General features: G+C 43.4%; 1 protein-coding gene and 1 long non-coding RNA gene across 4 annotated transcripts in view; one reads left to right on the top strand and one right to left on the bottom strand.

Moving 5' to 3' along the window:
• TAF3 (TATA-box binding protein associated factor 3) overlaps nt 1–13923 on the bottom strand; it is a 180272-nt gene that overhangs the window by 158478 nt on the left and 7871 nt on the right. The window lies entirely within an intron of this gene.
• LOC109501301 lies at nt 8391–13414 on the top strand. The gene is made up of 2 exons (XR_002159253.2): nt 8391–8832; nt 11912–13414. It is a non-coding gene; the product is annotated as an uncharacterized LOC109501301 (long non-coding RNA).

Here is a 13923-nt window from a genome sequence, read left to right as displayed (position 1 = left end):
TATGATAAACTACGCTAAAATGAGTATGTGTGCACACACAGGCATACGTATACACAGACTTGGAGGCTGTATCGTGGTAATAGTGGTTACGTGCCAGTGGGAGATTATTTTTCTTAGTTCTAAGTTTGTAAAAAAAAAAAAAAAAAAAAAAACTCTACTTTGAAATTCAATTCCAGTGAGATGCCAGGAAACCGGTATGATCATATACATTCATTATGGCATCGTAAAATGACCCAATTCTTGTGAATAGCAACATGTGATACACGTCAAAATCCATAAATTTGTTTATACCTTTTACCTAAAAACTCCTACCCTGGGAATTTATCATAAGGAACTAATACAAATGAAAAAAAGCAAAAAGACTGTAGTATTTAAAAACTTAAAGGTGTCTGAAAGTAAAAGAATGACTGAGAAAATTAAGGTTACGTTCTTAAAAAATAGTAGATATAAAATGCATAGAAAAAAGGAAAACACACAACATAGAAAAAAGGAAATGTTAAGCTAAAAAAGCAGAACACAAATAATGTTGAATAAACAGAGTAAAACAAAATTGCATTAATTATTTTAACTAACCAGATATTCTCTTCGCCACTACAAAAGGGATGCGCGTGCTGAAAAGTAAGGAAAACTGTTACGTTAAATCACGGAAAGTGCTTTCATTTTGAAAGTGAGTATCCTCTGATGGGGCTTTGAAGATCAGGTTTAAAAACGAAAACGTGGAAGGAAAGTAGATACTAAGGGATAATAATTTCACATTTTAAAAAAAGGAAATCTAGTTTCAGAAAAGATAACATAAGGCTTCTGCTAAATGATAAAAGGAATTCTTCTCTGGATACAAAAGTTTCCTTAAGGAAAATAAATATTAAATATGTTCATAGGTGACTGCTCCAACAAAGTTGCACGGAAGCGAAATTATTAACACAGTTGTTATTTTTCTTTCTAAAACAAGCCAGCAATGGTTTTAAGTTGTATGGTTTTTCTTAAGACTTTGAAAATGTTTTTTAGCATTTAATTGGATATTCATTAACACTAACAGAAAAGGAAATAGTGCCACCTACTGAACTTTCGCATTTAAAAAAAGAAATCAGTATTCTTTAGGCTGTGGAACTTGCGGTCTGCAGCAAGAATAAAATGGATGATAATTAAATATTGTCCAGTATATTTGAACGTTACTTTTTACTACTAATACTTGATAAAAAGCGAATTATAAGTTTAAATTCGTCTGGTTGCCCGGATGAGAAATAATTAATGAGTGCTGACTGTGCACATGGCAGTGTATTAGCACAAACAGCAACAATTAAACAACACTATCACATAACATCACAGGGCTCATGACAAAAAAAAAAAAAAAAAAGAGGGAAATTACTGCTGTAAGATTAGACGCAAATAACTACAGTCAAATATTATCTAAAATGAGATTCTCGAATACGTCTAAGGGTTAGAAAACGTTGATTCGAAGTTACTATAAACGTAGATCCGTAAAACTAAAGTGTTATCGCTAAAAACCAATGCAAGAGACACACAGAAGTGTGAAAGATCACGGCAGAGATCTGGCCCATACACACTGCATATCTGCAGGTGTCATTCTCTTCCCCTCAAAGCTAATGATCGGATGAAATGCCCAGTTATGCTACGGCCTTCAGGGTCAGTGACTCCACGCCAGCCGGAACAAGCTCTCCCTGCAGCAGAACGTAGGGAAGCCCCCCAGGCAGAGGAGAGCCGCGCCTGCTCTCTGCCACAGCACTCCACACGCCCGGCCGGGATTCCCACACTCCACAGAACGAGGGTGGACGCCGTCACAAATGTGACTGCACTACAAGTGTTTTCTTTTTCTGGATATAACGGCGTGACCACCATTTTGCTTGGCGCTGAGATCTTCAGGAAAGCGGGTTCGAAGATCTTATTGAAGACCTACCATAGGAGGTAACCTTTTTCTCATTCATTTGTAACAATCCAAAGTTGGCTACTATTCCCATTTTATAAATGTGGCAACCAGGAGAGAGGAAAAAGTGAGTAGGCAAGCTACATTTGGAAGTAAAAAAAGAAAAAAAGAATGGCTTCAAATTGTCATACTTCAATGAAATTCCAAGTTATGAATTTTCGGAAGTCAAATATCCCGTGACTAAAGTGAACATCAGGCATCACTGTACAAATGTATCTAACTTCAAGTCCCGAATAATAAACAAAAACTTAATGTTTAATCTTTTAATCAAAAAAACTAATGTTAAGTGTTTTCCAGCAATTTCTGTTCTAAGAACGCAAAGAACATTAATTCAGTATCCTACAAACACAGACAGGGTCATGGTTAAAAATACTCCCTGCATCTGACGTCAATGAAGGGGGAGCCTTTGTACCCTAGTATGGTGCCTTACTTATGGTGGGAACTCCGTAAGTAAACTAGAAATAATAACAGTAAGAAAGTAAATCTAGCCTTTTTTAAAGGAGGTGTATGCACAGCCCTTAACAAGCAACAAAGTATGCCGCGTCTCAGGTTCATGACAGGTTATACAGTTTGAATTCTACCCTATCCCTCTTTTTCAAAAATACATGGTTATGTTCGGCCATTGCCGGAGGGATATGAGATCCATTCTAAATTTTAACTCCTGATCAGGCCCTTCTGTTTAAGACCCGGATGTCTGGATTTCCTACCCAGGCTCCCAAGCTTGAAGCCTTGGCTCCTCTCTCTATCATATTCTCCACAGTCTATCACCAAATCCCATCCATCCAATAGCTCTGGAACCTGCCCCTGCCTCTGCACCTCATGTTCACCAGCCAGAATTCAGGCCCCATCATATTTCCCTTGGATGATTACAATGAGCTCATCAACAACACTCTTTTCCCACAGCCTCCTCTCTCGAGTCTACACTTCTCACTGGAATTTACTGATCGAAATTGTCCCAGCTTGTCCCAGCTACTGAAAAATATCCATCGATTCCCTCATTCCTTATAGAATACTGGGTAGATATCCCATATTATAATTTAAAATCCTACGTAGGGACGGCTGGGTGGCTCAGTCGGTTGGGCGTCTCACTTGGGTTCCGATCATGATCTCATGGTTCGTGAGTTTGAGCCCCGCATTGGGCTCTGTGCTGACAGCTTGGAGTCTGGAGCCTGCTTCAGATTCTCTCTCTCTCTCTCTCTCTCTCTCTCTCTCTCTCTCTCTCTCTCTCTCCCTGCCCCTCCTCCGCTCACACTCTGTCTCTCAAAAATAAACGTTAAAAAAATTAAAAATAAAATAAAAAATAAAATCCTACGTAAATATTAGCCCAATCTTTCCTCCTCCACATAGATCGGAAGCTCTAGGAAGGAAAAGAAGGCCCTTTCTTTTTCATTCACCTCTGTATCTCCAGAAATAAGCAACACGCCTGACATACAGGAGACTGTCCACAACTGCATGAATGAATAAAAAAGTGATTTTGATTCCCCTTTAGCACCAGTGACACAAGATCAGTATATAAGCACTGTAAATGAAGGAAATAGCTTTATTTCACTTTAACAGAAATAGGAAAGCTCTGGGGTGCCTGGGTGGCTCAGTCGGTTAAGCATCAGACTCTTGGTTTCAGCTCAGGTCATGATCTTGGGGCTTTGTGAGTTCGAGCCCTGCATTGGACTCTGGGCTGACAGTGCAGAGCCTGCTTGGGATTCTCTCTCTCTCCCTCGCTCTCTGCCCCTCCCCGACTTGTGCTGTCTCTGTCTCTCTCAAAATAAATAAACGTAAAAAAAAAAAAAAAAAAAAGAAATAGGAAAGGTTTATGTACTTAGAGCAGGTAATTAGTTAAATAAAATGCAATTACTGCACTGTCCTGAGAAGATTCAAATTCAGGAAAGCAAGACAGAATAAATCCTAACTTGTAACTAAAGCATTAACTTTGGGGTCTCACACCAAGTCAGCCACGGAACATCTATAACCCTATGCCTGACGACCTCCCTTCCTTAACACACACACATACACACACACGTTAATGGGGGAAATTTTCCAAAAAATGTAACTATGGATAAGAGAGATGTTAAACTTCCGGAAATTTTAAAATCTAGGGGAAAAAAAAAAAAACCCACGAAATCCCTTTTTTGTTGTTCTGGTTGCCTGCAAGGGGAAAATAGGAAGCAAATGTTAAAATACTTCATGTTTCTAAGACATCTTATATGATTATTTTGTTGATTTAGAAACATAAAAACTATTTTACTGTAATATTGGAAATGTGTTCTTATTTTTACAAATCCAGACAGTTTACAGAAAAAAAAAAAAACAAACTGAACAAGGGAAGAAAAATTTGACCATGTCCACTATAAATTATAGTCTGTCATATCTGGGTATGATGGTGCTTTTATTCTTTCTTGAAATGTAAACATGTCTATCTGAGGGATAATATTCCCGGTATGAATCCACAGCCAGAAATACCCATTATCTTTAAAAACCTACTTTAACCTGGGGCACCTTGGTGGCTCAGTCAGTTAAGCCTCTGACTTCAGCTCAGGTCATGATCTCATGGCTCCTGAGTTGAAGCCCCGCGTCGGGCTCTATGCTGACAGCTCAGAGCCTGCAGCCTGCTTCAGATTCTGGGTCTCCCTCTGTCTCTGACCTTCCCCTGCTCATAGTCTGTCTCTGTCTCTCTCTCTCAAAAATAAACATTAAAAATTTTTTTAAAAAACCTACTTTAATCTTTATGCTGTAGATAAAAACCATTCCCAAGGGTAACAATAATAAGCAGGAAAAGTACCATGAATAAAAAAATCAAATAAGATATCAAAACATGACTTTTTCTCAAGTAACCAGACTCAAGAGATCAATTTGAAAGGAAAAGAGAAAAAGTTGAAGAGTCACAAGACAAACGTTTCTGTTTTTATACCTATGTTCCGAGAACAATACCAGGGTAACAGATGACGCTGAGACTAAGAAATCTGGGATGTGACTGTCATCTCTGCCACTTAACAGCTGGGTTACTTTGGACAAGCTACGTCTTGACACAGCTTCCCCATCATCCTGAAGAAACTTCCCGAAAGACGGCAGTAACTTTGTCCGCGTCCTGAATTTACCTCTCAGGCCTCATCACAGGACTTGAGGTTCACGCGATAAAAGGCGGAATGCAGAATGAGTGTAGGATTTAAAGAGGAAGCAAGACCGGTGTTAAGTTCTCGAGACCAGTAAAACCAATAACACACGAAGCGTGAGGTAGAGATACACGTTACACGGGCACCACAGGAGCGTGGCGAGGGAGGGGAGCTCGGAACCAGCCTGAGTAAAGATACGCAGGCCCACAGCTCCTTTTGGGAAATAAAAGCAAGTTTGTGATCCTGGAGATGAAAGCCTGAAGCTATCGGGGGCAGGAAACCACCATGCAAACCGGACAGAAGTCTGATTTCAGAGGCCTTACGTAGGTTTTCACCAAGAGACCTGTGATTTGAACGTCATGGGGAAGTCACCAAGTGTCAGCCCTTGACAACACTTCAGACGCAACCCGCTGGCTCAGCTGCTGTAGAACCAAGGAGAACGAGCAACACAGTGCACCCAGTTAATGGCCCTGGATACACAGGATAAACCTGGCCCAGACCCCTGCCCTCCAGCCCTGCAAGGTGGCAGGGGAAAACAGCTGAGTGTTAAGGGAAGGGCCGTGGCCTGCTCGCCGAGGACTTAGACGTGAGGCTGGACTTTGGGGCCAGAAGAAACTCCGCAAGCTCGTCCGCTAAGAAAACCGGCTTGACGATGGTACCTCTCCACTTAGGAGTGTCCGACCCAAGCAGAGATTTCCAGGAGCCACAGAAAGAAAGGCCAGGAGCGGGCAGGAAGGGACATCTTATCCATCCACCTTCAATCCCAGTTCTCGTGTAGGACTCGACCCGCGGGCGGTGCCCAGAAGGACAGCACTGAACAAAGTCAGCTAAATCCTAATCCAGCTCTGCTCCCCATCCACGGCGTAACTTGAGGCGATGTAACTTAACGCACCCCTTTTTTGGGCTTTAATTTCTCCTCTGTAAAGTGGGAATGAAACTAGCATCTGCCGTTAGGGGCCGTTTCAAGAAGAAATGAGATAATGCTTACGAATACATCACGGGATATCTAAGATAAGTCATCTGAAGGCTGCCTTTATTTTTCTATTTTCAAATAAACACAAATATTAGTATTTTGGCATCTGAAAAACAGTACAAATGTCCTCATTAACTTTCTTCTATTCATTAAGTGATCCAAACTGTGAGAGAATAAACATCTTTCTCTACATGATTAAAATTTTTTTTTAATGTTTATTTTTTTTATTTTTGAGACACAGGGAGACAGAGCACGAGTGGGGGAGGGTCAGAGAGAGAGGAAGACACAGGATCTGAAGCAGCATCCAGGCTCTGGGCTCTCAGCACAGAGCCCGATGCAGGGCTCGAACCCACGAACTGTGAGATCATGACCTGAGCCGAAGTCAGACGCATAACTGACTGAGCCACCCAGGCGCCCCCTCTACACCATTAAAGCTATTTTCACTTCGGATGCAATAAGCCATGGCTCCCCCATCGACATGACTGGTTCTCCTTGAGAAAAAGGGTTGTTCTCTGTGACCGTAAGAGGCAGGAAGCTGACAAAGTGTTTTATGCCGTGGAATAAACTTACTTCTTGTTGAACAGTTTGTTGTGGAAGATAAGGCCAGTTCAGACAAAAGATAAAGGTTTAAACAAAGGAATGATGGGGTAGCATTTCAGAAATTTTTAGGAAATAAAATTAGCAGGACTGGTTATGGGAAATGAAGAAACAGAATGAGGGAAGGGGTCAAAGACACATTTCGAGCTTGAGTGACGAGGTGTTAGATGTGCCACCAACAGAGAGCACACAAGCGTGGGGGCACCTGGCTGGCTCAGTCGGTTGAGCGTCCCACAGGCGCAGGTGGTGATCTCACGGTTTGCGAGTTTGAGCCCCACGTCGGGCTCGCTGCTGTCAGCGCAGAGCCCGCTTCGGATCCTCTGGCCCCCCAGCCCTCCCTGCCCCTCCCCCACTCGCGCTCTCAAAAATAAACATTTTTAAAAAATAGAGAGTACACGTGTAGTAAGAGTGACATAACGTGTGCAGCCTTTGGCATAGCGATTTGAGGTGCCCGTGGGAAACGTGGAAACGGCCACCTGACAGCTGGGTATAGAGTCTGAAAGGTGTAGAGTCTGAAAGGTGTAGTAGGGTGCGAGTTTGGGGAGTCATCGTACACAGCTGGTTGTCAAAACCATGAAAGTAGATTAGATCACACACTGAAACTATATAAAGTGAGAAGAGCAATAGGTCAAGAATAACATTTTAGGAGCACCAACATCTTAGAGGTAGGGGAGCAACGTTAGATGAGCCCATGAAAGGCACAGAGACTGAATTAATAATGGAGCATTAAAGATATCTTGTCTCTGAAGAAAAGTAGTTTCAAGAAGTGCCCAACAGGTGATAAATTTCAACAAAATAGGTTCAGTGAAGGGAATCCCGGGAAGAAAGTGGCAGGTGTGGCAACGTAGTTTTTGGATCTCCCCGAACTGTATAAAAATGCAGCAACATAACGAGGTGACAAAGTATACCCATCAACACCAACCCCCAAGAGCCACAAAGGTCAAGGAGTAGCTCTCCGTGCAGGTGGGCAAACGGTGAGAAGCAAAGGGGAGACTGGCCCAAAGAGGCGGTGCTCCCTGCAGGCCGGCTGCCTCACGTGAGACGAGTGGCCCAGAAGCTGCGATGGGTGTGATTGCTTCCAGGATGGGGACAGGCAGGGGGCGGGGGACAGGAGCCCAGACAAGATCTGCAGAGGCTGCCGGAGGCTGGGCCCAGAGGTTTCAAATCCACCCCTTCACTGCTCCGTCCAGGACAGAGCCTGCGAGAAGCAACCTGCTAGGACCACACCACGACTGAGCAGAAAAGGAAGACTGACATCATGGAAAAGAGAAGATCCAAATCAAAGCAGTTAAGAAAATCGCAAGTCTCAGAAAGCAAGCTGCCTTTTCTGAGCACTTACACCCAACACCGGAAGAGGGAGCACTGGGGACTTCCTTCCCAACATTCAGAAAAACTACATTCACACACCCCATTTCTATAAGAAAAAGGAGATTAAATCACCAAAACAACATCCCTACAGACGACGAAAGTTCACGAGAAACATCCTCAAAAACCAGATGAAAACACTTATCGTACTATTTTTAAATGGTCTGAAAGACATGAAAGAACATAAATCAAAATTAGAAAAACTAAGAAATGAGGTGACGGAATTCAAGAAAGTAGCTGTGTGGTCTGACAGTGTGTATATGGTGCAATCGTAGGACTGCACGAGCAAAACAAACAGACAAACCCAAATTGGAACCTGTTTCGGTCATCATGAAGGACAGTGTCAGTGTCACCGCCATACGTGTCATCTAGGATACGGGAGAGGAATACTTTGGAATGTTCTGATTATATCCTCTTGTTTCTCCCTGGGAACCAGAGTACTAGTTATGGACAAGAGCATCTACTGACCTGACAGTAAAACACCCCATTGGCCTGAATTTGAGTTGCAAATATCTGCACGAACTCATGAGGCTCCCTACCTGTTCTCCGTCTATCCACATACACCGATACATATATTTTTGAGTATACGTATTTACCTACTGCCTAGAAACAATGACCAGTAGTAACAAGTACTCCTAGTACCCAGATTATGGACTTGAAATACCATTTCTCCCTGGAAAATGATTGCAACTGTGGGACAAGAACATACAAGATAAGCCGAAAACACTGTGATATGCGAGGCTGCAAGGACGCTACTGAAGGCTACTAGCGTCACGTGAGAAGGATTCAGAAGCCAGAATGAAGAAGCCGCCGCTGGCCAAAGATGGGACAATCGAGCTGCAATACGGGTAAGTCTTGGAAAGGAAGAAACCTACCAGATATGTTTAAAACTGTGAGTTCATAATGATATTTTAGAAAAATAACTAATCAGTCCTCTATGGATGATAAAGGGACCACTTCATTGTCTTGAAAACTGGGTATACAAAATGAAAGAGCATTTCACCTTCAAGCATTTACCTTCCTTTCCCTGGATGAGCTGTACCACCAAGTAACTAAACAGTGAATGAGGGAAAGGCTTCCCTCATGACATTATTCTACCGAGAGAATGAAATAAAAACGAAGTGATAGAATATTGCTACCTTGCAACTCCTAAGGGATTAATGCTCGCACCGGGCATCAGGCATCAACCAACGCTGCTAACATCAAGCAAGTGAAAATGAGGCATTATCAGCCTCCTGGCGAAGGAGCGCAACAGTCCATGTATCTTGCCCAAAGTATTGAACTGGGGTCTGATTAATCCTCAGATTCTCGCTGCCAGTGTGCAAAAACACGCTGAACTGCGCTATGAGCACACGATCAGCAAAATCCACTGTGGGAAATCGCTCTGGTCAAATGACCCAGATTCCTCAACAAATAAATGAAATGGTAAGAAAAAGAAAGGGATTTGGCAGGGGCAAGGGTTGGGGGACCTGAAAGATGAAAAGAGACTGAAAAGGCACGTAACATTTTAGGAGGAGGGTGAAGCAATTAACCTAAAGGACCTAGGGACACACATTTCACAGATAAAACTAAAGACAAGCAGGAAGTAATGCCTACAAGGGTAGCCCAGTGGTCACTTCTGGGGGACGGACAAGGGACTGTGACTGCAGTTGGGCACACGGGGTTGGGAGGAGCTTCCGGGGTAGTTGGCAGGGTTTCATGTCTTGAACTGGGACATGATTTATTTATTTATTATTATTATTTTTTTAACGTTTATTTATTTTTGAGACAGAGAGAGACAGAGCGTGAACAGGGGAGGGGCAGAGAGAGAGGGAGACACAGAATCTGAAACAGGCTCCAGGCTCTGAGCTGTCAGCACAGAGCCCGACGCGGGGCTCAAACTCATGGACCGTGAGATCATGACCTGAGCCGAAGTCGGACGCTTAACCGACCAAGCCACCCAGGCGCCCTGAACTGGGACATGATTTAAAAGGTATTTGCCTTACAATAATTCATGAAGCTACCTCTCCCCCCAAAAAAGAGCAGGTAGGACAAACAACTTCATTTAGGTCAGGCATTTAGGTAGTAATTGGTGATCTCAGTGAGGGCTGTTTCAAGAAAGGGATGGGAGCAGAAGTCAGACTGCAGCAGCTTGAGAAATAAATGGTAGGTGTCAGACGCAGAATTTTGACTTAAGGAGTCACACGTCTCGCGTGAAAAGATCTAGAAGGATTCATGCTTGTTAAACAAGATTACTCTTGGGAAACGGGAGTATAAGGGAACTGAGCAGGACCTTTTATTATAAACTTAATCCACTTGGTTGGAGTGCCTGGGTGCCTCGGTTGGTTGAGCGCCTGACTCTTGATTTTGGCTCAGGTCATGATCTCACGGTTTATGGGTTTGGGCCCCGAGTCGGGCTCTGTGCTGGAGGAGCAGAGCCTGCTTGGGATTCTTTCTCTCCCCCCCACCCCCCACCTCTGTTCCACCCCTGCAAGCATGCACTCTCTCTCTCTCTCTCAAAATAAATAAATAAATAAACAAGCGTTTTTTAAAAAACCCTTTAATATACTTGGGCAATAGTTAATTTTTCAACACATTTGTTACTTTTGTTAATTATTTTAAACCTGTAAACGTTATTTTTTAAAAGGACTTCATACTAAAACCAGGCACCTCTGGGGAAGAAGAGACACATCAAAAGGGCTCCAAATAATTTCTGCAGAAGAGTTTCATGGATGGAGATACTCCACCTTCAGGGAGGGGCGTATAACTCCCAACTCCTTATGTGTGGGCTGCACAGGGCAACTTCTTGCCAAAGAGGACAGCATGGGGCGGGGAGTAACTTCAAGGGGAGAAACTGCACAGACACTACCTCGGCCAGGTGATCAAGGTCAACACTGACACTGATAAATCATGTCCACAGTGATACAGTATAATGACAATGGAGTCTTCCTCTCCAAAACTAGTAACCCAGTCTGATCATGAGAAACACCTCGAATTCCAATAAAGGGGCATCCTATAATATATCTCCTCGAAACGGTCAGGGTCATCGAAAACAGGGAAAGTCTAAGAAAGTCACAGCCAACAAGAGCCAACAAGACATGACAATAAAATAATGGGCATCCCGCATGGGGGCCCTGGCACATAAAAAGGACGTTAGGTAAAAACTAAAGATAATGGATTTTAGTTAAGAATAATGTATCAATACCGGCTCATTGATTATAGCAAAGGTAGCACACTAACGTAAGAATAATAACAGGGGTGCCTGGGTGGTCGCTTAAGTGTCTGACTCTCAATTTTGGCTCAGGTTATGATCTCACAGTTCACGGGATCAAGCCCTGCACTGGGCTCTGTGCTGACAGCGTGGAGCCTGCTTGGGACTCTCTCTCCCTCTCTCTCCCTACCCCTCCCCCACTCGCGTGTGCACACACATGCACACACACACCCCAGTCAAGATAAATAAATAAATAAACATTAAAAAATAACAGGGGAAACTGGGTACAGGATATAAGGGAACTCTGTCCATATCTTCTCAATTTTTAGGTAAATGTAAGACTATTCTAAAGAATAAAGTCAGGGTGCCTGGGTGGCTCAGTCGGTTAAGCGTCCGACTTCGGCTCAGGTCATGATCTCACGGTCCGTGAGTTCAAGCCCCACGTCGGGCTCTGTGCTGACAGCTCAGAGCCTGGAGCCTGCTTCGGATTCTGTGTCTCCCTCTCTCTCTGCCCCTCCCCTGTTCACGCTCTGTCTCTCTCTGTCTCAAAAATAAATAAAAAACATTAAAAAAATTAAAAAAAAAAAAGAATAAAGTCAACTTAGAAATTTTTAAAAATAGAAACCCTAAAAGCGGCAACGGTATAGTATCTTTACCAAGTTTAAGTTCAGATGGATACGTTTCTTGCCATAAGCAAAGCCCAGTAAATGGTTTCCATTTCTCCTGTCCTCACACAGGTATGAGGAATCCATCAACAGACCACCTAGAAGACTCTCACAGACCAGCTGATCTAGTCACCGCACTCAGAACCCAACAACGACTCCGGCAGAAGATGCTATTTTCAGACGCTGCTCAGCACAACAGAACAGGGAGCAAAACGTACGTTACTCATGTGAATCTGCAAATGTGTATGGCAAGCGGAGGAGAGAATGTTCTTGGATAAAACACAGGTACCGGCCATCAGAACTGTAACAGTCCAAGTGCAGTGTGCATTTAAAAAACATTTTCAAAGCGGTCTCATTTCTAAACATCGAACTGGATGCAGCAGGCAAAAACTCCCTCCATATCATCTCGTCCTGCATCATCTCCGTGCCACGGTCCACTCACTCCTCAGCCAGGCATCCACCCCGGCCCAGCTCTCAGGTGTGCATTCCCTCGGCCCCTAAGCCCATGGTGAACACTATTCTAGATTTATCCTGATTGCAGACTCACTTCACAAATGTGGATCGGATTTCACCTGCAAACTGCTTAAGAGTCAGGAAGGTGAAATGGGAAGAGAGCTCACGCTGCTGCGTCTGTGTCTCACGTCCGATTCTATACAAATGACTCACAGAACCTGTCACTTAATCCTCACGGGCGTCCACGAGGTAGATATTCCTAAGCCTATTTTACAGATGATGAACGGAAAGTTCCGAAAGGCACGGCGACCTGGTAAGACGATAAACTCAATGAGCAGCTGGGTGGCTCCCCGGGGCCCACGATGTCCGTACCAGCACCTGTCCCTACCCCTCACCAGAGCACCCCCGCCGCGGCAGGCAGACAAGACGCTCCAATGCTTCTCCGCCACGAGCCAAGTTGAAGGGTCAGTAAGTGGGTCGTCTCCTGACGGTACTTTGCTAATGATATTTTACGACCAAAGTCTGGCCCTGTCTGTGGCTCTCAAGGAAAACAAACAACCTGGTGAACAAGCATTATCATCCCAGGTGTGATAACAACGATCCCACCCTCTGCACCGCGAACCAGAATACTAGGGGCTTTCTAACAGGCTGTACCCCTGGGAAAAGAAAGATTTCAGATTGTAAATGATTTATTAAATTGACTTGGGAGGCTATTTTAAAAAATGGTAACTCTAGGGCTGCATTTTATACCCCTTCCCTGAACAGGAGGAAAAGGTTTGATAAGCACCTTATTGTCCTGCCTGTCACTTATTGCAACCTTACGAACCATATGCATACCTTATGAATCGGCAGTATTTCTGCTCCTTGGAGAATGTGTAATTGTTGTTAGCTGAAAAGGGAGTGTTCAAGGCTTATGCTATTTCTTCTTAAAATGTTTATCATTTCTTTTGCCTAAAACTTCAAATGAAGTAAGATTCTCTTCTTGCTTCAAATGATCCAGAAGAGAAACTCAAAAATTTACTGCAGTAATTTCAGATCGAAGTCAGTATCTAAAATCCCTAACCACGAATCTCCTTGTGTATCCTTTGCATGCTATGAAAATAAAACAAGTGGGACTAAGTACTTAAGAGTTGACTGTTATCAAAGTTCTGAGCTTAATTTTCAGTAGTGAGCTTGATAGGACTTATTACATTATTAAAAATGACTCAGTAACTCTCTAAGTGAATAAACGCAGGTTCTGCACGGACCAACGAAGAGCCTGAATCATGGATTAAGATAAATCAAACGCCCATCTGAGTCCACATTCTGTAAAAGGCCAGAAGAAACATTAAGCGATTTATTAAATAGGAGGTATAAGAGGAGACCGAAAGATACGTAAACCACAAAATGGATTTAGAAAGCTCCAAAAAGCACAGGGAAAATGGACGAGAATGTTTTTTTTTTTTTTTTTTTTTTTTTTATTTTATTTTTGGGACAGAGAGAGACAGAGCATGAACGGGGGAGGGGCAGAGAGAGAGGGAGACACAGAATCGGAAACAGGCTCCAGGCCCTGAGCCATCAGCCCAGAGCCTGACGCGGGGCTCGAACTCCCGGACCGCGAGATCGTGACCTGGCTGAAGTCGGACGCTTAA

Source organism: Felis catus, chromosome B4 (assembly GCF_018350175.1).
Source record: "Felis catus isolate Fca126 chromosome B4, F.catus_Fca126_mat1.0, whole genome shotgun sequence".
Classification (NCBI taxonomy): Eukaryota; Metazoa; Chordata; class Mammalia; order Carnivora; family Felidae; genus Felis; species Felis catus.
Note: the sequence above shows the minus strand (reverse complement) of the source record. Positions and strands in the feature narration are given on the sequence as shown.